This window comes from Rhipicephalus microplus, unplaced genomic scaffold (genome assembly GCF_043290135.1).
Source record: "Rhipicephalus microplus isolate Deutch F79 unplaced genomic scaffold, USDA_Rmic scaffold_47, whole genome shotgun sequence".
Lineage (NCBI taxonomy): Eukaryota > Metazoa > Arthropoda > Arachnida > Ixodida > Ixodidae > Rhipicephalus > Rhipicephalus microplus.
In genome coordinates this window covers 2,800,978-2,825,531 of record NW_027464620.1, presented here as the reverse complement: position 1 = coordinate 2,825,531, position 24,554 = coordinate 2,800,978, and positions in this window count along the sequence as shown.

Genomic DNA, 24,554 nt, shown 5'->3' with positions numbered 1-24,554 from the left:
AAAAGCATGCGCGGTGACATAATATGTGGATGTCTGTACCTACCAAGCGCCCCTGAAGCAGAGGTCTGATACTTTGACCTTAGCCAAATTATGTGACGCTTGACTTCTCAGACACCCAAACCACTGTGGGGATGTCCATCATAGGTATTATTGTCAATAATTGTAATAGGTATACAAATAACGTGATGCCACTAGTGATTTTTTGCACGATCTACGCAGAGTCACCAGCATAAAATGGACCAAATTGTCAACACGCGTCTTTGTTTCACCACCAGGTTTGTTTTTCACACATCGTGATGTCGCCCCACAACCAATAGAAAGCTGACACTCAAGAGAATACGAGAGTTTACTAACATTCGCACAAATATGGCACGTTTCATAGCACGTGTTTGCATTTGTACGCTTCGGAAAGAGATACGCACATTTCACAGAATCTTTAGAAGCTTCTTTATTATCCTGTGCATGATTGCTGTCGACACGAATGGCAGCTCGCTGTCCTCTTCCAAGTGCCCATAAGCTTAGTGAAAGTATATTGGTATCTAGTTTCTGTGAAATAAACTGTGTACAATCCTTCGCAGCACTCTCAGGTCAAAGTTGTCCAGCTTCTTTTTTGCGCAGGCGTCCTTTCCCGCCGCAAAGCTTCTTCGGTGAACACTTAGCCCGCCTTTTCTTTCCCAAACGCCAGCTGGTACTATGTCCGCTCGCTCACTTTTTCTTAGTTGCGCAGTCTTCTTCACGAAAATATTCGTGCTAGCTTTTTATCCGCACTCATTCCGTAACGTTTTTAGGGTAGTTAACGCTAGCATCCTTGCCTCCTTTGGATAAAATTGAGTCTTCGAAGGACGGCATATGAACTAGACGCTACTGCACTGGAGAAAGCCACGTTTGTCAAGGACGGCGCACGACTTTTGAAAGCCTCCGCATTGCGTTTTTGACGTGTGTTTGTTTGCCCGCATGCAATAAAATTTCTCTGCTTTTTCAAGAATGCTAATAAATCAGTGTTAAACCAGTGAATAGATTTTTTGCATACTTTCAATATCATGTGTGTATGTGCGAGGAACTACTTAGTCGATGACGTTGCAAAAAGTAAAAAAAAAGTTGCAAGACAAAAGTGAAGATCCTTAAAATAATCACAGCGACTGATTTCTAGTTGGTTTTAAGTTATAGGAGCGTGCATAAAAGCATTTATTGTAGTTATTAGACTAACAGAAATACATGCCCAACGAGCGTACTATTTTGCAGTGCACTGGGATACTGTCGCATTGCATCCCGTAGCTTTTACAGTGCTGCAACAAGCTTCTGAGATGGAGTGTAGTGCTAATTGGTGCTGGTTCTGCAGTTTCACAACTGTTGAAATCTATGGTTTGATAAGTGTTATTGCTGAGCTCAGCTATATTTATAACCCTTACAACGAATGATAAATAAACACATCGCTAGGCGCACGTACCACGGCTTCAAACATAGTAAGAAATGCAACGTCGCAAGCTAACGTGGCATCAATTTTAAGCGCTTCTTCTATCATCTCGTAATAAAACAAATTCTGGGTATCTTCTGTATACATTGCTTAACCCATTTGGATTACATACATTAGTATTTATGTGAAGAGCTTCAGTGCACTCATGTGTATGTGGTGGTCGCATATTTCATGCATCACTGAGTTTATATGAAAAATATAAGAGTCTTCAATATTTCTTTATTAAAAATGGCAGACCTGCGCGGAGCGCACAGCATAGTCACAGCGAAAGCTAGAAGAGTGGCCTTTCAGAGCGTTTTCTAAACCCCCTTAGGGTAAGTGCTACTAGCACACTTCTGGCTGCCCACAATGCTATAAATATTTATATTTTTTTTTTGCAGTAGGCCAGCATTCATCATGATATCTTTTATCATGCTATCCAACATTTACGCTGTTGGGCTATCTTTTGTCATTCCTTGGATAAGGGTGGTATCCGCTACGCACCTGCAAGGAGAATGGGGAATAAACTTGATTAAAAGAAACATGCAGGTGTAGGTCGCCGGGCCTAGGACTCCCATGAGGGGACATAAAGGGCTTGCCTCTACGCCGCCTCACGGGCGTGCTGGGTCACCTGGGTTTGGTCGTCAAGAGTGGTGCTCCGCAGAGGGTCATGGAGCTTCGACGAAAGGGCACAGGCCACCACTTTGCACCTACTTCAAGCAAACACGTATCCCTCAACTTCCCGCCTTCACTTCATGTTCCTGGACGTGTACACAACCTCCTACTGCCAGTGCTGCGGCACTCACCCGGCTACGCTTCCGCACATGCTCTGGGACTGCCCGGCACTGTACAGACACACTAACGCTTGTTAGGAATTTCATGCAATTTTAAATGCGAAGCATTTCTTATCGAACTTCGGTGACTTTGAGTGTATCTATCTATCTATCTATCTATCTATCTATCTATCTATCTATCTATCTATCTATCTATCTATCTATCTATCTATCTATCTATCTATCTATCTATCTATCTATCTATCTATCTATCTATCTATCTATCTATCTATCTATCTATCTATCTATCTATCTATCTATCTATCTATCTATCTATCTATCTATCTATCTATCTATCTATCTATCTATCTATCTATCTATCTATCTATCTATCTATCTAGCCACCTAAAACTTTTAGCTCTTCTGGCCGTTTCGAAAATGGTATCGACTCCAAACTTGGTATTGCGTAAGATGAGCATAAGATGACTGAATGAAGAATATATTTGACTGCTCATAACAAGAAAATCATGACATAGATGTCATGAATGTCATGATTTACATTTAATGGTCCTGCAGCTCTTGCGGTGGTTTCGTTCCCATGGCATGTTGCAAAACTTGTTTGGTATGGCACGATTGCATGGCGAACACAAGCGACAGACCCTAACATGAAAATCATGACATGCGTGTCATCTAACAACATAAATGCCACGCTCATGATGCGCTCACGGCCATTTTGTTAGCGTCACATACACCAAATATGATATTACGGTACGTGACTGGTGCAAACATGATAATCATGGGATGGGTGTCATGTAACAACATGACTACATACCATGCTCATGATGCGCTGGCGGCTGTTTCGCTAACTTTCCATGTACCAAACTCGGTATTACGCGACGTGAACCCACGAAATAGGTAAATGACACGTCCACACATAATAATCACGACATGCGTGCCATGTAACATGACTGCAAGCCACACCAATGATGCGCTCGTGGCCGTTTTGCTAGTTTCACATATGCCGAATTGGGTGTTACGTGACGCCAATGGATGACGAACGTATGTGACTGGTGCAAACATGATAATTATGAGATGCGTGTCATGTGAGAACATGACTACATGCCACCGCCAAGGCGCCAATACATTTCGACGTGACGAGGTGCGCGTGCTCACCGGCATTCGTTTCGTCGCGTCATGCCAGCATTGCCACGCCAGGCGCCGGTCCTGCCATATACTCGCAGGCACGCGCCGCGCTACGTTGTTTTGACGCAAACGCGTTTCAGTGCGCCCCGCGTCCCTCCGTCACGAAGAGAGGGAGATGCAGTGTTGTCTGCGTAACGCATCGGCGTGAAATGCAGCATGTCATATTTCGCACCGGTTGCTGTTGGGCGTAATGGACGTATGCATGTGGGAATTACGCCCAACAGCAAACGGCGCTTGCAGAGACCACAGATTGATACGGTCTCAAATTTGCCTAGACTTGAAAAAAGAACGACAAAAACTGATACGCAAGAAACCATTCAATGAGCTAGCACTGAGAGGGAAAGTACAGGAATTCAGAGTATCGCTTCAGAACAGGTACTTCGCCCTTAGTGAGGAAACCAACCTTAGCGTAGGTACAATGAATGATAATCTGTCGAGTATCATTACGGAGTGTGCAGTGGAAGTTGGAGGCAGGGTAGTTAAACAGGACACTGGCAAGCTTTCCCAGGAAACGAAGAATCTCATTAGGAATCCCATTCGGTATGAGTGCACGAAGGAAGTATATTTAAACCGTTTGTTCCGTATTTACAATCGTTTTTATACGTCAAATCCGCCCGCCATTGGGGATCACCGTGGCAATTATCTATGACCCGTATTATTACCGTAACAGAGTTCTCCGAGCACTAGGTGGCAATCAGGTTGTTGCAAGGGAGAATCTACTCGAGTGAGGGCCCGTGTTTACGGCTTACCACTTGTCGGACCTTTATACACTTCGACCCGCACAAATTTTCCGCGGCCACTTCGCGTTCACAGAACGCAGTCGGTGGAGGAACGGGGGATTTCAAGTACTTTTCTGAATGAATGTGCATGTGGGCACGAGGAAAGAGCCTCAGACAACCAGGCTGCTTAGTTGGCCACATAATTAGAGGATAAAGACTATAGTGCCTGCCGGAAGAACAGTGAACGGTGCCTACATCCGCACATCACAGTTTTTTAGACTTCTAATGTTTGTATATATCCAGGCAATTAAAAATGTCTTTACAGAATTTATTTACAATGTAATGAGCATGTACTTGTGATTTACGTGTGAATATGTTACATTATGCTTGCAGATACACTCAGGTGCATCATATAAGGTCATCACTGCATGACATTTATTTTTATAGTTATAGATTACCTAATTACCCAAACAAAACTTACAGAACAAAGTAAAATGACTTGTGTGATATGACGGAAAGTTATGATAGACAGTGTACAGGTATTCTGGAAAAAAGATGTACGAAGTCATTGCGATTTGCTAGATTTAGCATAAGGGAAGATACTTATATGCTAACAAATAAAAGTTTTGATGTACGCGTGCACACATTGCTGGTGCCAGTCTATCTTTCTAAAGGCTTCAACTCTGTTTTTTTTTATTCTGTGTACTCTTTCCCCTGAACAGGTTGATCAACGGCAACTACATTCGGGCCAAATCCCTGCTTTGTATGAGCATGTTCTCTAATAAGAATAGCTTTAGGACCATGCAAGAAGTATTAGAAGGAGAAAAGGTGTGCCTAACAATAAGGAACAGACTGACACTGTTGCGCATAATAAAGCGAATGGCAATCACCACTATTTTAGATTTCTCGAGATCAAATATAATAAAGCTTGAGGCATTGAAATTCACATAGGGAAAGTAACTATCTACTAGTGCTATTGAACACCAAGAATAAGGAAGCACAGTCAGTGGTAGTAAGTAATTAAGCGTTGCTATGAAAGTAGGACATTTTAGGGGCGAAGCTCTTTATAACGGCATCTGTTGGTCCCTCGTAGCCGTTGTAGTATGTAAGAAGTATAACATTTTGACCTCCAAGGTGGTGCCGGTACGACATTTCTTCTGTGCATTGTTGAACAATGAAAATAGTGCTCAATATACATGCCAATGGCTGCTAATGGGGAATGAGAGACAGGAGCATTGGTCTTTTAGTTAACGCGCCCGCTGTGATCCCCATTAGCAGCCATTGGCATGTGCATTGAGCACTATCTGACAAGAAAGGGTTCCTACGTTATACTCGCTAGGTGTAACCTCCTTAGTTTTAGAAAGGTTTAGCGAGCGTTGAGCCTCACTGCCATGAATACAATGAACTAGTATATACCATGCATGAACTCGAGGTCGTTAAAGGTGGGAAATAGATACGAAGCGCAAGCCGTAAGAAAGTAAAAGCCGAATTCTCCTGTCTCTCATTTTTCATCTTTAACTTGTGCGAAGGGCGTGCTATGGTTGATGCGTCTCCAGTTTTTGTTCATCAGGGTTTTTCTTCCTATTCTCCTTTCTCTCATTTGCAGTGTCTTGCACTTTTTCATCCGTTATATTGGTTTGCCTTGAGTGAAATCAACTTTCACTTGGTGTTCAGCGCCTCTTTGTGTTTGCTTGTCTTCTTTTCCTGTGTAATTTGCACTGTTCGCCCGATGAACAAGACTGACTTCCTGAATGGGACGTTACGTTATGGGCACACCCTCTCGCTCTCTCTTTTTTTTTTCGTTTAACCTATAACTTTGAAACTCATCCCATTCCTTTCGCCTGCATGCATATGGTAGGTAGCATACCGGTCATTCTTAAAGAGGTATTCAGACGAGAGACATATCCTCGGAGGATTGGAGTTGACGTTAGCTTGCGAGGAGAATTCCTCACAAATGCCCCACGCTCCATCGGATGACGGAAACAGAGGGAGAGACTAGTGTTACCAGACTACTCTGATAGCTTGTACCGCCCGCTGCTGAGGACGAAACCACCAGCGCTGTCGCTCTCTCGGAGCAAGCGTAACAATTTGGTCATAAATGTGGCCCAACACTTGTGTAAAATTCAGCCATATCCCTACAACGCGGAGGACAGTTTGACCTGTTGGGGATCATGTCCCCGTCGCCTCCGAGTAGGCGTGGCGAAGTCGCGCACACTCGCTAATACGTGACGTCATTGCTGCGTGATCCGCAGTTTCCGCGTCTCCCCCGAGGTCTCCCCCGCGTCTCCCCCCCGCGTCTCCCCCGCGTCTCCTCTATGTAAATACCCCTTAACGCGCTTACATCCCTGCCGTTCTCTTCTCTCCCGTTTGTTTCTGTTCTTCCTTCCCTCCTTCCTTAATATATGATGAACTCAGTGTTATCTGCGCTGGCGCTGGCTTTTTCGGTAAATCCTAAATAGTTGCACACTACGCATATATCGCATTATAGCGTGCCGCTAACTACGTAATAATCTATGGAGTCACAGCCCTATGCAACATAGAAGTGCAAGGGTGCTCATGAAACGGAAGTCAACGACGGAGCTATAAACGACGTCGATGTGTGACGTCAATGTCGCTCTCGGTAAAAATATAAGAAGCAGTAGTGAGACCACAGTTGTTTCTGAAACGCCCTTTTTGCTGTTACGCCTTTCTTTCCCAACGGCACTGTCACCACACCCACTCACGCTTAAGCGATTGCTGTAGTTAGGCAGCACTCAAACAGTGCCACTCACTGCTTAAACGTCACTGCGGTCGGCGAGCAAGTTGACAGGAACGCACGTGCATCCTTACTTATTGTACAGCATGACATAAAAGCGGAAGACGATGCGGAAAAAGTGAGCCGCGACAACAGCTGAAGACCGGCACTACGCAGCTTACTCGGCTACTTGGCGCGATCGACCAAGGTCGACCCGGGACAGCCATGAACGCGCAAGCGCCCACTGGTCTCCGCACATTACTGGCGCCGCGACAAGCTAGGCTCGGACGACTGGCGATCGTAAACATAAATCACGTGCTTGCGCGCCCATGCTCACGCCTTGGCCCAGGCGGAAATGGCAACAGCCCCTCTCCTCGTGGCCGTTTTCATCGTTCTCCATCTAACCGCGCACCGACGGACACTGCCTTGGCTGGTATAACGCGGCACGGAACTGCCGGGGACAAATGGTGCGTAAGGGCAAGAAAGCACGTCGCCCTTTCTCTCGGCTCGAGGCGGCCCGCGGAAGCTGGATACCCAGCAAAAGCGTCAGGTGCTGGTGCAATAACCGGATTAATCTGTCTCCAAGTCGCTATTAATTCTTCTCCTTTCACGGTGGTTTCGCGTTTCCGCTTTTACCTTCTCAAGGCCGCGGTCATCATTCCCTCCTACACAGTTCTCCAACTACTACCCTCTTCCCGCCCTCCTGTTTTTTGCTTACTGTTTCGAGGGTAACAGGTGGTTCGCAGCACTAAAGACGGGATTATTCCCTCCCTATTCCTTAGCCTTTGCTCTGTCCGCTCAGGCCGCACGCACCGCCGCAAGGTGTGCTCGGCTCGCCAAGGCTTAGCCCTTTAGATCCGCCCCTTGCATCTGCACCCCACCCGCTTTCTTTTTCTTTTTAGTACCATCTCCCCAGCCAAAAGTACCCCCACCCCCCACCCCTTCCTGTTTGCTTTAGTCCCGATTTTCCTGATTTCCTGCCCGTAACTTGCCGTGGTCGGAGGTGAAAGGGTGGCCTATATGTTTGTTCTGTCCTTACCTTGAAGAACAATCTGAGCCCTTCTCCTCTAATCCTGATACAAGTGCCAGCGGGCATGGTTTTTTTTTCTCTCTTCAGTGTTCGCGTAGGGGTTGGTAAACAATGCCGTGAAGGTTGCAACAAGTCGGAAGTCACGGGAAAAACCTTTTACGAATTTTGTGTTCTTTCAACTGCCAGATTACTGTCACCAGCACGTGCAATTTGATGTTTTTCATATTCAAACTTGCTATCGAACGAAGTAAAACAACATAGTGATCAGCATTTTCCCCTTTAATATAATTGTTGGAATTCTACGTTCCAACATTAGGATATAATTATGAGGGATAATGTAGCGTAGGGCTTTGCGAATTTTGACCATATGGCGTTCTTTAATAATGTACTTAGAGCTAAGTACAATGAGCCTCAAGGGTCCGGTGGTGTGAAGCAGTGGTTAAGGTGCTCGGCTGCCGACCCACAGGTCGCGGGGTCGATCCCCGGCACGGTGGTGTGATTTCGATGGTGGAGCAATGCGAGAGGTTCGTGTAATGTGCAATGCCAGAGCACGTTAAAACAATATTAGAGTGTTCAAATTTCCTCTGTTCATGATGAAGTCCCTTATAATCATACAGTGGTTTTGGGAAAAAAAATCTCAGATATTAATAATGAGACTTAAGCATACCGCCTCCATCGAAATGCGGCTTCCGCGTCAACGATTCGATCTCGCGACTTTGGGTCAGCAGCCAAGCTTCATAACCACTGTAACATCGTGTCGGGTGTCTGCAATTACTTATTTCATTGGCAGGATTTTACAATGGAGAGACATGTAGTGTTTAACTATTACATATCCGCAGTGGCCACATCGAAATGTGATCTTCTGGCCTCCCAACGAGCATCATACCACACGCTTCACCAAGTTGGACGGACGACCGTCTGGCAAAGTGTTCCATCACAAATCCTCACCCGTGATCAAAATAGCTTCGGAAAAAGCACTTCGTGAATGTCACGTAGTGCAAGTAGTGTCATTAACACACGTAATATTGCGTGGTATAAACGTGAAATAACTCTGGGGTCGAAAACATGTTACTTGCGCCAGGAGCCAGTGCTTGGTTGGAAGGCTCATAAAGCTCAAATAATACGGGCGCAATTAATCATGAAATATGAACAACAACACAAACATTGTGTGTAGAGGCGCGAGTTCCTTTACAGACCCGCAGTGTTTGCCTCGCCGATTCACAAAGGGAATAATTATGTCGCAGGGGAAACTTCGCAACAGTGTTTTAGGTAGGCATTTTGGGATAGTTTGAAAGAAAAATAGCTTGAAGAACCGTCCACACTCGTCGGTATGGTTGAGGTGCCTAAGAAGCGAAGCTATAGGTTAGTGAGGCCATGCAAACAGTGTCCAAATATGCTATCGCGTTCTTTTCTTGAAGGTCGAGCTGAGGCACCTTCGAAACGTTTTTTTTTGTTTCTCTTTTTTTCGTTTACAGCTATCTATCACGAGTCCCTCGCCGAACCTATTCCTACGCCAGCTTCTGTACGTACTATTAAACCTTTTTTTTCTTACTTACGTCGTTATATTTCATCGGTGTTTCACTCAGTCACCAAGTGTCCCTAGTTGTTTACATGAATACTGACTTTCATTTGTGTACATCAATGCTGACTTTATTTTCCCTTCCTTTTATTTTTCACCATCTCTTCACGAGCCTCTCGCCAAACCTATTCCTACGCCAACGTACCATCGAACCTTTTTTCTCTCGCTTGCCTCGTCATCTTTCATCAACTGTTTTGCACAATCACGAAGTTTCCCTAGCTAATTACACGAGAGCTGACTTGGGTTGTAATGATTCACTCTAGCTCTAAATACCGAAATGATATTTATGTTATTGGAGAAAAATTACGGCTTCTTGATAAAATTTGTGCCCCCTCTCCTTTTAGAGGTAATGCCGTTTCCATTTGCCATTTTCTCGTAAACGTGGCGTCATCGGAGGAACTTTGAGTGTGTCCCTCACTGAGTGCATAAAAAAACGCATATGTGTGAAGTTGGGAACACGCTGCGTAGACAGTACCGAGAAGCGTACGACTAAAAGCTTAAGGCAGTTTTTAGCATTTTAAAGAATAAGAAAGGCGTAATGTCTTAGCTCTGCACACTACACCAACAAAGTTGTGTCTCTAGCAGTCTTCCCATCACAGGCCTCGTCCCCAGTTTCTCGCGAAGTAATCTATTTCCCGAGGAATAACAATACTGGGAACTGAGCGTGGTATGTTACCTGCAGTTTACTGCGAGGCATAACGTCCCTTCTGCTTATCGCAAACAGTCAGCAAACTCACCGATAACTAGTGGTGAGCATGTTATCTCGCTGAGTAGTTTGAAGAAAGGCCAGTTGCATATACAGGAAAGGAGGAGCGTACTAATGAATGGTGATCGAAAGAATTGGATGAAGTTCCTTATTGCTAAAGTACAAAGAGTGTTTGACAGATTGAGGAACAAGTTTAATTGGGTCATGTGTCATTTTTCATTCAACTACATTATCTCTACTCCTACACGCTTGGTCGTTATAGGCAACAATGTGAGTTTTTCTTAAATTCAAAACGCAGATGAACAGGGTGTATTCAGTCTATTTCCTAAGTCAATGCCCTCTAATTTAAGACACTTAAACCACCCCGCTGTTTTCTCGTTTTCCATCCTATCTACGCAAAAAGATCGAAAAGCATACTGCACGCGCCTGCGGGAAGTAGTCATTCTAGCAGTTGAAAAGCAGCCACTGTTCAAGCGAGAGCGAAACGAACTGCCGATAACCCTATAGCACGACCGTGTTGTCGGCCGCACACTCCGACTCCCCGAAGGCAGAAACGGGCTGCAACATCAGTTTTTCCATCGTTCTGCCTTCTCCACTTGTTATTTCGCTCGTAGGATGTTGTGCGCCGAACGATGCGTTGCTCGTATAGCAACGAACCGCGAGTGGAACCGACGCATGCGCTAGGAGCGCGAAGTTTCCAATACGGCCCCCGTTACGCTCAGCTCCTATACCACCGTCGAATCAATACAAATATTCCCCACCGTCTTGGGGCACCCTCTTGCTTTCTGCGTCTCATCGCTGTTTTCTTGTTTTTCCAACCCATCGTCGTCGTCGTTTGTCTCTGCTTGCCTGTTTCCTTGCTTTCGAGTTCCCTTCTAGTCGCCTTACTTCGTTTTATTTTACCCCGCGCAGCCATCGTAGTGGGCACCCTCGAGTCTTGAAGCGGTATACGGACGAATGCCGCAGCACGTTGGCTTTGTTCGTCGCTACAGGCTTCGAGAGGACCGGCGACGGAAGAAGGGCGATCTGACGGAGACGTCGAAGAACTATGCGTTCATCGTCTCGCTCTCTCTCAAGTCAGGCTCCCCTCTGGTTTCTGCAGGCGAGAGACGGCGGCGATCGTGGAAAGGCAGCCGGAGGAGCAGCGGAAGGCGCGGCATCGTTTGGCAAATGATTCCCGGCACGCATCGGCGGGCCTCTTTAGATAAGTCGGTCGCGTGGATTTTTTTTTTTTTTGAAAAGAAGGCACTCCCGGCTTGACGTTGTCGAAAAAGAAGAGCTGTGTGAGTCGTTGCTGAGGCTCGAGCTCGCCGGATCCGACCAGTGTGACGAGAGAGGGGTTTGAATCGCTCCACCGTGGGGAGAATATGATGAAGGAGAAGAATAAGTCTATCGTCTGCCATCGAATGCGTCATGAAGACCTCTACGCGGGAAAAAATCTCCCTCTCCAGTTCACTCTACGTCTTTGGCTTGTTCGTTTTTTTTTACTTACGGTTTAAATGTAGCTACTTCTTAACTTCTCCCCTAAACATATATCACTCAGAGCGAGACGCCACTCCTCATGGCACAAAAGCTTTCTTCTATTTTTTCGTGTATTACTTCCCTGACCGCCGGAGAGGAATGGGCCTTACGAAGGGGAAAGATGAGGGCGAGCAAGTCGCAGGTCTGAGAGAAGCGGCGCCGTCCACAGGAGCGCTAATGCGTCTTCATGCGTTTCCTGTAGTGCTTTGGGTTCAGCCTCAAATGCGGCTCGATTTTTGGCATCGACTCTGCCCCTGCATGTGAGGACGCGCACTTCTCGCTGCTGCTGGAGGATTTCCGACGTAGATGGTAACAATTGTGACATCGTCCTTGACATGTCGACAAGTTTACAAGGTTTGAAACTTCGCCACAATCCGTAACGTGTACGCTGCTTATATAGCTTGATCTAAGTTTTCTGTGGTCTTTCTTGCATGTATGCAAATCGCCTTTCACGAGTTGTGTAGGACTGGTTCACTTTATTACTTTTTTTTATGTGGTCATGGGATTCGATTTCAATTGAGTGAAGGTAAAACAAATGTCAGTCAATGGAACCTGAATATATCTACCTTGATTCTATCAAAAAACAAGACATACACTCATATGGATATCATTTAGTCATACTGTTATTGGTATTACTAGTACTCCAATCGAAACTGCCTTGCTTGAAATGACTAAAGGTAAGTTAACTTAGCCTTAAGCTATAAGTGGTATAGCACAATTACACTGGCTGAAAATAATGTAGCGTAGTACTTTTAATGAAATATTAACACAAAGAATATGTTACGTCTACTTTGCATAATACCGCCTCAAGATGGTCTAATATACAAGGACCAAGAAGGGGGTATACGAAGCTTACATACAGCGCCTCAATAAACTTGGACGGACCCCGGTATTAGTGATAGGTTGGTAGACGCTCGTAATAATGACATTTAAGATTTCTTTGATGAATTTGTTAAACAGGTGCATTTTAAAAGGTTGGTAACAGTGCGCAAAAGAACTGTTGCAACTTTTGAGTGTCTGCAAGCATACGTAGTAAAAAGGTTACAAAAGTTAGCAGGTACCTAAAAAATTTAGTAATAGCTTCAATTACTAACACTTTGCTTAGCTTACAAGTTTTCTACTATTTTCCTTTAAGAGTGCCCACTTAAATACAGTAATTCACCTGTGAATAGACATTGAAGGATTTATTTGAATATGGTTCAAGTTTAACAAACGGCTCAAAAACCAAGGGTGCGGGCCGCATCAGGCAACCTACGCTGCGAGTGAATTAAAACGCCAGCTCAATTTTGACACAACGGGCTGCATGAACACCTAAGCGTAAATGCAAATCTTGCGAGCGTTACGTAAGACAGTGCCACATATTGCAATACGTAACAGCTCAATGACCACGGTAGATTAAAGATGCGTAACGGTGTGGACACGCATCTTTAAGCTACCGTCATATTCGAGTTGTTGCGTGTTGCAATACGTATGTTATTTAAACCATGAGCAACTCAGAAGAAGAATTACAGCTCATTATAACTGAACTATACACGAAAAGTAGAAGAGCAGGTCTTGAAACTATAATCTATAAATCTAGAGAGTTGTGCAACAGTCTCGACAAGAAACAGCACTTTGCTGAAGGTGGAGAGAAGCTAGAAGTCTTAAAGAAATATGTCTACTTGGGACAGGTAATAATTACGGAGGCGAACCATCAGAGTGAAGTAACTGGAATAATAAGAATTGGGTGGATCACATGGGGCAGCATTCTCAAATGATGAATGGTAATCTGACAGTAACCCTCAAGAGCAAAGGATGTAACAGCTGCATCTTGCCGGTAGTTACGTATACGGAGCAGAAACCTGAAGGCGCACAGACAGGGTTCAGCTTAAATTGAGGATGAAGCAGCGAGCGATAGAAAGGGAAATGATAGGTATAACCTTAAAAGACAAGAAGAGAGCAGAGTGGATCAGGAAACAAACCGGGGTTAAGGATATCATAGTTGAAATCAACAAGAAGAAATGGACATGGGCCGGGCACATAGCACACAGGCAAGATAACCACTGGTCATTAAGGGTAACTGACTAGATTCCCAGATAAGGCAAACACACGAAGGGGAGACAGAAAGTTAGATGGGCCAATGAGATTAAAAAGCACAAGACCAGGTTGATTGGCGGATCATGGGAGAGGCCTTTTCCCTGCAGTGGGCATAGTCAGGCTGATGATGATAATAATTACACTGGTAAAAACTACAGGACAAGAAAAAAGATAAGCATTGAAGTTTAACACAAAAAGCATAGTTTGTTACCGACTACGTGAAGCAGAGAGGTAAACAACTTGGCTTTAGAAAATCATGTACTCACTCTGTTAACCTGTCGAATATTATTCGATACGTAAGGTATACCGGTGTCACGCGGGCACTTTCAATCACGATCAGGGTGATCCTGATCGGTTTGCTTGGTCGTGATGAACTTTATGGTCACTGCTACACGGCCCAAGCTAATCCAGTTCGAGCTTGGGTAAGATGAAATGCACCAGGTGGCGTTTGCGGGCCGTAAAACTTGTCATTGACAAAACTCAGCGTGCGATATTTCAATAGAGCCATTTATTAGCAATATATTGTTGGAGCAAGAACTGCTCCAACGTCAAAACTTTGCGTGCCACTAAAAAAGTAATTTAATAAATCATCCAATCGGCAGTTTTTTTTTACTTACCTGTAGTGCTGTGCGAGAATCTTAATCTTCACTTTCAATTCTGACGGCACCTGCTCGCAGCCGTCTCGTTTCAGCGAAACGGCAATCTCGTTGTACACGCCAGAGTTTCACTTCTGGCACCTCACGTCAACCAGTTGCTCCTGACAGCGGTCAATTACTGTAAAGGTCTCTTCATTCGACCACGAAGGGCGCGTACGCTGCAACGTAGTCGAAAAGCTGGCTACACTCATAATCAATTTGCTTCGAGGTGCTCCAATCGCTCCGACGGTGCGAGAGTTGAACTTGTCGCCTGCTCATCATCTGCTTCTTCCATAACTACGTGCAGTCAAGGCGAATCTCAAAATATGCAATATTACAGATATATATATATATATATATATATATATATATATATATATATATATATATATATATATATATATATATATATATTTCAATTGAACCAGAATAAAAATATTTTTTTATAAATAAATATCTACTTTTTAAAATCAGTTTTCACAGAACTATGCTTGATTTTCTTGTTTATTTTGCTTTCAACAAGCTCGGCCAGGGGGTGCAAACGGCATGAAATTGAGGTCTCTCCGCCAGATCGTGATGCGCGGATCGCGATAATCTTGATCCTGATTGGAACTGATCGCGATTAAAAGGGACCGTGTAGAAGCACCCAATCCGAATCGTGGTTAATCCGGATCGGCACTGATCGTGATTAAAAATGCCCGTTTGACACCACTGATAATCACACATGTTGATCGAACGTGTACATGACACGTGGAGGGAAGCTTTGGCAAATCGGTTATTGGGCACACCTGACTAGGTACCTCAAGTATTTTTTTTTGTTTACTATCATAATCGCAATGTAAAATGCATTCAGTGTTTGAGTTTATGCGGCTAGCAGCTCACAAATTTGCCTTCGTGCAAATTTTTGCCTAGGGTAGTTTAAACTTTCTGGACATATGAAAAGAGAATTCACCCTTGGGGTTATCGCCTTTTGGTGTCAATAGAGTGGCAGCGGTGTTCAGTGTCTAACAAGGGAATAATGACCTGTGAAGCCGTGCGTTGTGTTAAAAGGAGGCACGAATGGCAAAGACAACGCTGGCCTATATTTGCACGCTTAATGCGTGTCTGCGTTAAGTAAAAACTGTTGCACATTCTCCTGGGATGCATGTTATGTCGAGACTGCTACATGCGCCATTCTCTTCGATCAGGCACTCAGAATTAGTCCGAAGGTATCATAAGTACTAGCGTAGTCTAATCTTTAAGCACCGTGGATCGCGTTCACAGATGTCTCTTTTGATATTGCTATAAGTCCCTGCCTTTCCCACTTCTACAGTTCTTTCCTACCTTCCTTCCTTCATGGAAGAAAATTCCGCTCAATTCTGCTACTGAATGTACTATTTGCGAAGGTGGCTACATTTATAACTCATGAAAGGTAAGTTCTTTAAACTTACCTCAAACGCCGCATTTCAATCCTACCCAGAGGATGCGTATCACTTCCTGTATTGTGCGTACGAGCTGATCGGCCGACAGCGGCAGCAGCAGTAACCTTGAGTAAGGGCCAGGAAAATTAGCCAAAAAAAAAAAAAAGTCTGTCCTTTAAAAGAGCGCAAGGTTTTGTAACGCGATGTCCGCAAGACAAGTTTTTGGCCGACGCATCAGGTCAAGAATAGTTTGATTTTAAAGCTCAGGCCAATCCAAGCTCTTCTTTTCTCTCTGTTTTCTGAATGACTTGTGCTGGCAGTAACGGATGAAAACGTGACTCCGAGAATAGACTGCAAGTGTCAAGCTGCAATCTGACTTTGATGATGTACCCACTGTACCTTACACTGAGTGCTCGGCAATGAGAGCATGCACCAAAATGTATAAATATGTGAAGACTGTTAAGCATACCGAAAACGCTCTATGGAATCTAAGCAAATAGAAGGAGTAGGATTAAATAAGCATAAGGTGATTTAATCAAGGTTTATTTTCTGCTATAGCTGGTGGTCGACAACTCTCAGGAGGTTAGCGAAAACTGTGCTTTTACTATGCTCTCAATTGAACTTCAGGCTTAAAAAATAAGCACAGCCTATTTATTCTATAAAATCCTAATACTTTTTTGAGACTGACATATTCAGTATACGCAACCAAAAGCAGAACCTAGCAACAGTTGCATCAACGGTTAGTACAACGTGCAACTTCTCATCGCTAAGATGATGCAAGGTGCGCGAAATAACAATGCGTGAATTATGTTTACATTCGAGATACTTCCTACGCCACGTAGTCTGTATAATGTAAATGACGTGTTGGAGCGTATATACCTTTAAACTGAGCCACTCTGCGAGTTCCGCATAGAAAAAGAAGCACCCATAAAAAGAAAAGCTACCAAACCAAGATGTGCCCAGATGACAGGACAATCACGGCGATCGAAGAAAACGCAGACATAGGTTGGATAGGGAGGACTCGGGGGGCGAGCCTACTTTGAAATGACAGATTGATGCCACTGTCAGCCGCAGTTGAGCGTTCGAGTGTACGAGACGGCCGCCTGCACGCTACCTTGGAGTGCGCACGCACGAACTCACGCATCCCCGCTCTCTCTCTCTGTTCCAAACCTCCATTTCGTCTTCGGCATCCATTGGCTTTGGCTGCGTCTGATGGCGCTAACCTCGCTGGCTTCGCCGCAAACCATCATCCCGTCCTCGACTCCCTGTCGCCTTCACGATGCGCGGAAGAGGCGGGGACCGCCACCGCGGCGGTTTTTCCCTCCACGCAGGATGCCCCAGCACTGGCCGTGCGGATTTCCACTTGTCGCCACTGGAAGGGCGGCAATTGTGATTGCTATTTGGTTCTTAGCGTAATAAAAGAAGAAAGGAAAACCTCTCGACCGAGAGCTCGGTTGCGAGGTTGCTGTCCTCGTGATAGCGGTTCATACACAGCTGTGCATACGTGTAGTTGCCCACCGCGTTCATTTTTTTTTTTACGTTGTGGTGCTTGTGTAGTGTCTGTGCTAGTCAGTCCGACCACACTCCCACAATGTTCTCTTTTTTTTTGTGAGTGCATTTAAACCTAGTTTCTCTTTTGACTTTGTGCTATGTTTTGCAGAGAATTATAGCTGTGTTTTGCAGAGAAATATAAGTTTAAAAAGCGAGTGGTTTTAATAGAACTGTGGGTAGATAGTTTCTGTTCTCTTCGCTTTCTTTCTTTCTTTCTTTCTTTCTTTCTTTCTTTCTTTCTTTCTTTCTTTCTTTCTTGCATAGTGAACTCTACTCGTTCGCTAAAAGGCTGATTTTGAAACCTTCCAGCTTAAAAGTAACTGTTTGGTTAGAGAACTTTTTTTGTCGAAATCAAGCATTTTTTGCTTTGCATATAAGTCAACGAGATTCGGCCTCTTAAGAATACGATACATAATGATATATGCTATACTGATACTCTGTACACGAGATTATATATATGCTGTTCATTGGATGTGTTGAAAAAAATAGTCTAAAACATCGAGTAAACTACATTTAGATTTTCGCTGCGCAGCGTGCTGAAAATCACACAGTTGAATACACTATAATTGAAGTCATGTTATACCAGAGGTCAGAAAATTTCTGTGTTTTCCCTTGATGATTTCGCGACTTCAGTGCTGAACTCGTGGGCGTTGTATCGCGCTTCGTTTCCGGTGCAGTTTCGGTCTCTCGCCGCATCGTGCATGCTCAGGTCTTGGTATCCCCGTACTGATGAACGAACACTGTTGGTTCAAGACTGGCTTCATTCACATGGCGTTGTAATATCTCTCCTATTCGGCTCACTACAACGGCTTTAGTACTTCGCCACTTTTCCGCGTTTGGCATGGAGGCATTGACTAGATGTCCATGGTAGCGTGATGAGTTACTTCGTTCTCATTTGAAAAGAAGTGCACTAAGTTTACGTCGCCAAACGAATCGCTGTTATTTACAGCTGAACAAGCAAATTGCTAGCATTTCGGCTGCACGCGCGTTATAGCTTCAACGGTTCGAGGGGTGCTTATGGCTTTTCCCAGTCGAAAAGCCTTTGACTATGACAGGACGCCGACAGCCCGCATCTCCGGAAAGACGTTCGCATATATAAACGCACAACGCACATCAGACATCCACAAAATTCAGAGGCTGCGGGACGTTTTTACTCCCCGCGCATTGGCTAGCAGAAGATAGGCTTATTTTGGAGGGTGAAAATTTTAGGCCCTCTCGCAGCACCCGATTTGAACGGCCGAGGGCAAAGACAGCTACGTAATTGAATTTCGGGAGATGCTCGGACACGCCGCGTTTGGCCGTTAGAGCATTCACGACGGGAAGAACAAGGCAGCAAAAAACATCAGCAAGTAACGACGTGAGTAGAACGGAGGCGAACACATCGACGCGTCCTCCCGGCGATGTCCTGGCACGCGCCAAACTCGCGACGCTGTAGCGGTGCAAACAAAAAGATGCTTGGCGCGCGGGCCGAGTGACGCCTCGGGAAAACATTGTTGAACGGGCTTGCAAAGCATTCCTGGCAACGTCATGTTCCATGCTTCCCTCACTTTAGTCATTTCTCTCGCCCTCTTTTTGGCCCTTATGTCGCCACACGGGCTTTTTCGCCCTGTATCAGTGGGTGCTTTCGAAACCCTGTACGCCTCGGAGCTATAAGCTGTGACTCGCGCTGGGGGATGCGTGGTTTGGCGCCCTCGACTGCTGGCTTGGGCTCCTCTTGGCCACGAGGCGTCTCGACAGTCGCCGAGGCTAGTCTGTAATTAATTCACGCGTCTTCTAAATTACAGTCTCGGCGTGAGTTATGGCGGGAAACTGACCCGCAGTGACGTCGCAATGAATTGCGCTCTTCGCGCTCGTTCACCCCGCCGGACGTCAGTTGCTGTTTGCTTTTGTGCGTGAATCTGGGACGGCACGTTGTTGCGTCATCGCAAAACAAGTGGAAAGTTAGACGCATTGAAAAGCACCAGTTGCGCACAATTATAACTAGATGCGTTTCGCACATGGATGGATCGATGGATCAACTTTATTAGGGTCCCTTAGAACACGCCATAGCATGTTGCGGGCCGGTCCCATATTCAATGAATTATACGCACGCGCCTTGCATTTACCAATGTGGATGCGGGGTTCAGTTAACAGTGCCATATAAATGCACGCAGAAAATTTATTATAGACGCCGTGGTGTTTCTCATCTTCTTCTTTGTGGACTTTAACGAATTCGTTTGAAATGTAAAACATATCTTTCGAGACATAGTAAATTTAATATGGATGAATGGATGAATGAATGGATGGATGCGCTTTATTAGGTCTTTCAGAACACCTCTTAGCACATTGCGGGCCACTCCGACGTCGGAACAGAAAGACAAGTTCTCTCTGTTACGTCACGGGCCCAATGAACTGCCCATGACTGTTCCTTGATTTCGGCGCAGGTAATAGCACCCTCCCATTTGGAAGCAGTTATGCCTTTACCACAACGTGACGCAAGACAACACCAGAACACGTGTTCTAAATTAACTATATCATTGCAGAAGGAACATATGTTAGCTGGATGCTGTACTTCGGGATAAATCTTGTGCAATTTTGTGGGGTTATAGGGTACGCCCCGACTTGAAGAAGCCGGAGTGTCAGAGCTTGAGGTCGCCTTAGTTTTCTGTGTGGTGGTGAATATTGTCTCCACGCCCGGTAAAATTGCTTTGTCAGTTCGTTATATGAGATCAGAAGGTCCCGTTTTTCCAAAACATCAGCGCCGCGCTCCCCGATGGCTATGCGGTTTACTACTCCTCGCGCAGTAATGTGGGCTTACTCGTTCAGATTGGGCGGCGCTCGATCAATGCATCGTTTGTGATCTTCATGGGAACCAAACGAGTGTGTGCGGCTGGATCTTCTTGTTCCGCAGGAATCGCAAAGCTGGTTCTTATATTCAGCCCTTCGCAAATGCTCTGGCTTACCGAGAAATTACTGAATTAATGTTCTGCGTTCATAGAAAGAGCACAAAAAATTGATGGAAACAAAAAATATGCACAAGAAAAAAAAAGACGCGTGAAGTACTAAACAACAAAGTCAAGAGAACACATTTCTTAGCATAAACTTTGGAGTAACGTTTATGTTGAGACTAAAAGCCATATATTGAACTCATTTCAACAAATATTTTTAATATGAACGAATGGCAATTCTTAGCACATTTAGTCTCCTGCTTTGCGCAACCTGTTTGATGACAAAGATGGCCACAAAGAGTAGATGTAAGTTTGCACTGTTGTGTAGCATAGCCTTAAGAGAGACATGAGATCAAGATTTATTTACCGGCTTAGTTTTAAATAGCAATGTGGAGTGAAAATAGAGACTTCATTCTGTGTGAGCAACAGCATACACATATATCTTACAATGACCTCAGTCACGAGTGAACACCTGCGTACGTAGATTAAAGCACGCCTCAAAGAGCCCTAGGTGGCTTATACTAATTCAAGCTCCTCCACTGGTGTCGTTAGATTATCATATCATGCTTGTGGCACATGACACCACATAATTTTATTTAATAGTGATTCTTGTATAACCGAGCCCCTCTCGCTTTCCTCTAGGTTTCTTGTTTTGCGCTCTAAACATCGCAGCCGGTTCAGCAACCACTAAAGCGAATCGAAATAAACCGAAAGTACTTCACATTAGTTCACTATGGTGCCTCTTGCATGCCCTGTGATCCTTCGGGACATATAGCCTTATCGATCAAAGTCCTCCTTTTCATAGCCTGAAGCGTTTCTGGCCACAGCTTTAGTATAGTTAAGTTAATCGATCCGAGCACAAGAGGTGATGTTGTTGCTGAGGGAGATTGAGACTGAGGAAGCAGTTGTGAATATACAGATACTGGAAGACATGCGAAGGCGTCTCTCATAATCATAGGTTAGTTTTGGTACGTTAAACCTCACATATCATCGGAAGACATGCGACAGCACTTGTCACACTATTCACTCGCACTTCGTTTTTTTTTTAAATTCGAGCACGGGCTGGGTGCATACAACGTAAGTTTTATTTTAGTTAGAGCACCGTCCACGGGTGCATGCAACGTCAATGGCCAAGTGAATTCTACCGAAAAATGGCTGTTCGGATTTTATTCACAGCTATGTCAAGTTGTAAGCGTCGTCTGTACATGGCTAATCAGACAAGCGGAAATGTCTCCTTAACCAAACTGAGGTTCAGCACTTTCGTGATGTGTCTCTTATTCGCAGCGAAGGAAGACACTGGTTGCAGTCTTAGACATCGGTAAAAAATGAAAAAAGTAATCACAAATTTATTTGGTTAAAAGCCACCTTAGATGCTAAATATTTTACACTAATGGTACTTGTGTTTTGTTTAGTCAATGGGTAATTAATAAAGTCGCATCAATATAGAAGCCAATGAATACACTCACTTTCACGGGAATGGTTATTCACAACGAGGAACCACTTGTTTAATAAAGCACAACCACCATAGACCTGACTAAGACTATAACTGAAGTTAGTTTCCCACTCACTCTGACATCACTGCAGACGCAAAAATGACCATGATGCACAGGGGTTTTGGTGACATTTCAAGTTGTTCTGATATCCGACTTCGGGTACTTAGCTATATTAACTATCTCATTGTATTTGACTTTGCGATTCTGGCTTGAATTTCTTCTTTTTAACACAAACGTAGAGCTGAAACTTTGGCTTCTTGTTTAAGCAATGGTGACGCGTCCTCATTCCGCTTTAACCATTGGTGAGAAAGAGGTGAAGACAGAAAAAAGAAGTAAGTACTCTCATCAAAATCAAAACCGAAAAAGTAAGAGCGGTGGCGACTCAACTCGGCGATTGGACGTACCGGTGCACACATCGAGAAACATTCGCATGTGTGTTCTGTATATAAGCGCACTGTTCTCTTTCGATGCGCATGAGAGCACTCCAGACGGCTAGCGATGGCGCCATAGTGGACAGATGGTTCTCATTAGTTCGTCTCAGTGATGTGGAAACGCCTTTCCCGATTCGCAACCAACTTTATCGCTCATCGCGCATGACCATCTGCCTCGTTCTCACACGACGACGTTTCTGTTCACTCTTCACCAGTTCACCGGCTCAGTTTACTATGATTTTGACCTATCATATCAGTATTTCGTTTTAAGCTTCAATAGTGGAGCCAGCTAAGGTGCCATCGAAACCACACGTTTACACATTAAAAAATATCTTTACAGCAGAGCCTTCTCTGCCACTTTTGTGTTTGTTAATTCTGTGACGATATTCGGGCCGGGGCCAGTGTACAAGTAGGTGAGTCGGCGAAATCCATTTGCGTTCAAATGAACGCTGACCCCATTCGAACGCTTTTCCACAATGGATGACTGCGCAAGCAAACGGGCTCCGCTTGCATAGACAAACAGAGGTGGGCTGGAATGAAAGTTTTCGATCGGGCTCTCTAGCTTCTCTCACTCATTTTCCCGCAGTTCATCTTGTAACTCTTCTAACGTCTATGCCCAGCATTCGTCTTTCTCTGTAAAATAGCGTTAATTAGCTTTTTTTTTGCTTTTTGCGCTTTACTATAGCTACTGAAGCTGTAAAACTCTTAAAGTAAACGAATATTCTGCGAGTGTTCGTTAAAGTTATGAATGTATAAACCTTCACAAGAAGGCATAGAAATGATGGGAGGGTAAGTGATGGTGCTTTTTCACGAAACGAATGACAAAGACTCACGCAGAAAAGCAATAACATCTGAGAAATGACGTATATTTAGTTTAGATTGGCATGCTTAAGGTTTGACTTCACTATAGATTTACAGATTGAGTATTTCAACGATTATGGATTGATATATTAGGCATACAAACAAACACGTGCCTCCTGAAGTACTTCTAGTGGCACAAATGATATAGAATTTTAGGAAGCACTGCAGTCAACATAACTTTCCCCCTCTGCAACGTAGATTTTTCCACAACCTTCACATTAAACTCGTTAACATCCTTGTTTTAGTCTTTTTCATACTTTTACCTTCTTTCTTTACACTGATACCCATTTTGAAAAAAAAAATAAAACAGTATTTATTATTGGTATACCTATCCAGCAGGCTCCTTATCTACTGACTTCTTGTATGAGATAAACTCAAAAGTGAAAGAAGACGGTGACAGTATATTTACGGCTAACATCTACGACTGGCATCTCACGTATACAAAAAGCGCCCCAGGCTGGTTCTCATTTCACGGCAGAGATTCATATGAGGACAAGCCACTTACTTTTTTTGTCGGCAATGATTTATACGTAATTATGATTGCTGCAAGATACGTGAAGCTAGAAGCACTCACATGTCAGTTTCAAAGTCCTGTTAAACTTTGAATTTACGTACGTTAATGCGGAGAGGTACGAAGTGCATTCATGCTAGCCTCATGTTCATAAACACGTTTTTTTTTCGTCCTTTCAACCAGACATAGCTATTTCTTGAAAGAGTCTTGAATTCCTCGTGTAGTAGGGCTGCACATCGTTAGCAGCATACAAGGTGCAAATGAGATCCTCCACGCGGTTCATAAATTAATGCATGAAAAATGGGGGACGTCGCAAGAGCCCCATAGGCAATTATACGACGTGCAACCTATAGTTAACCACCCTGCCTTTTTCTTTGTCTCTCTCTTTCTGTTGTTCCCACATACGTGGTTTCCACTATAGCAATTTTCTCGCTCATGCGTACAATCTCAAGCAAGGCGTGCTCTCAGTGGAGTAAAGGCTTGCATAATCACTTGCAGTAGCCATTTCGCGACAATAATCAGGAAAGCGATAGAAAAAAGTTTAAGCGAGGGAACAAACGTTATTGAGGCGTTGACAATGTACCTCATAAGCCTGAGGCTTTTAGAGGCAGCTCATCTTCGCCGGTGCAGCAGAGACTATACATATGGCTGCTTTCGGCCTTTCGGCTTCTGTAAGAAATTGAAACCTGAAAAGGGGTTTTCAGGTGTGCATGCTCTAATGAAAGGGCAAATAAAAAAAATAGCAAAGAAAGAGTGAGAGCATGTTACGTAAGAATTAATAAAAGTTTTCGTTGGCGTTTGTCTCCTCAAGCCAATTTGTATCATATATATATATATATATATATATATATATATATATATATATATATATATATATATATATATATATATACTCTACTTTGTCGATTATGACTCCACAAAATTCATGAGATTGACAGTACGCTATATTTT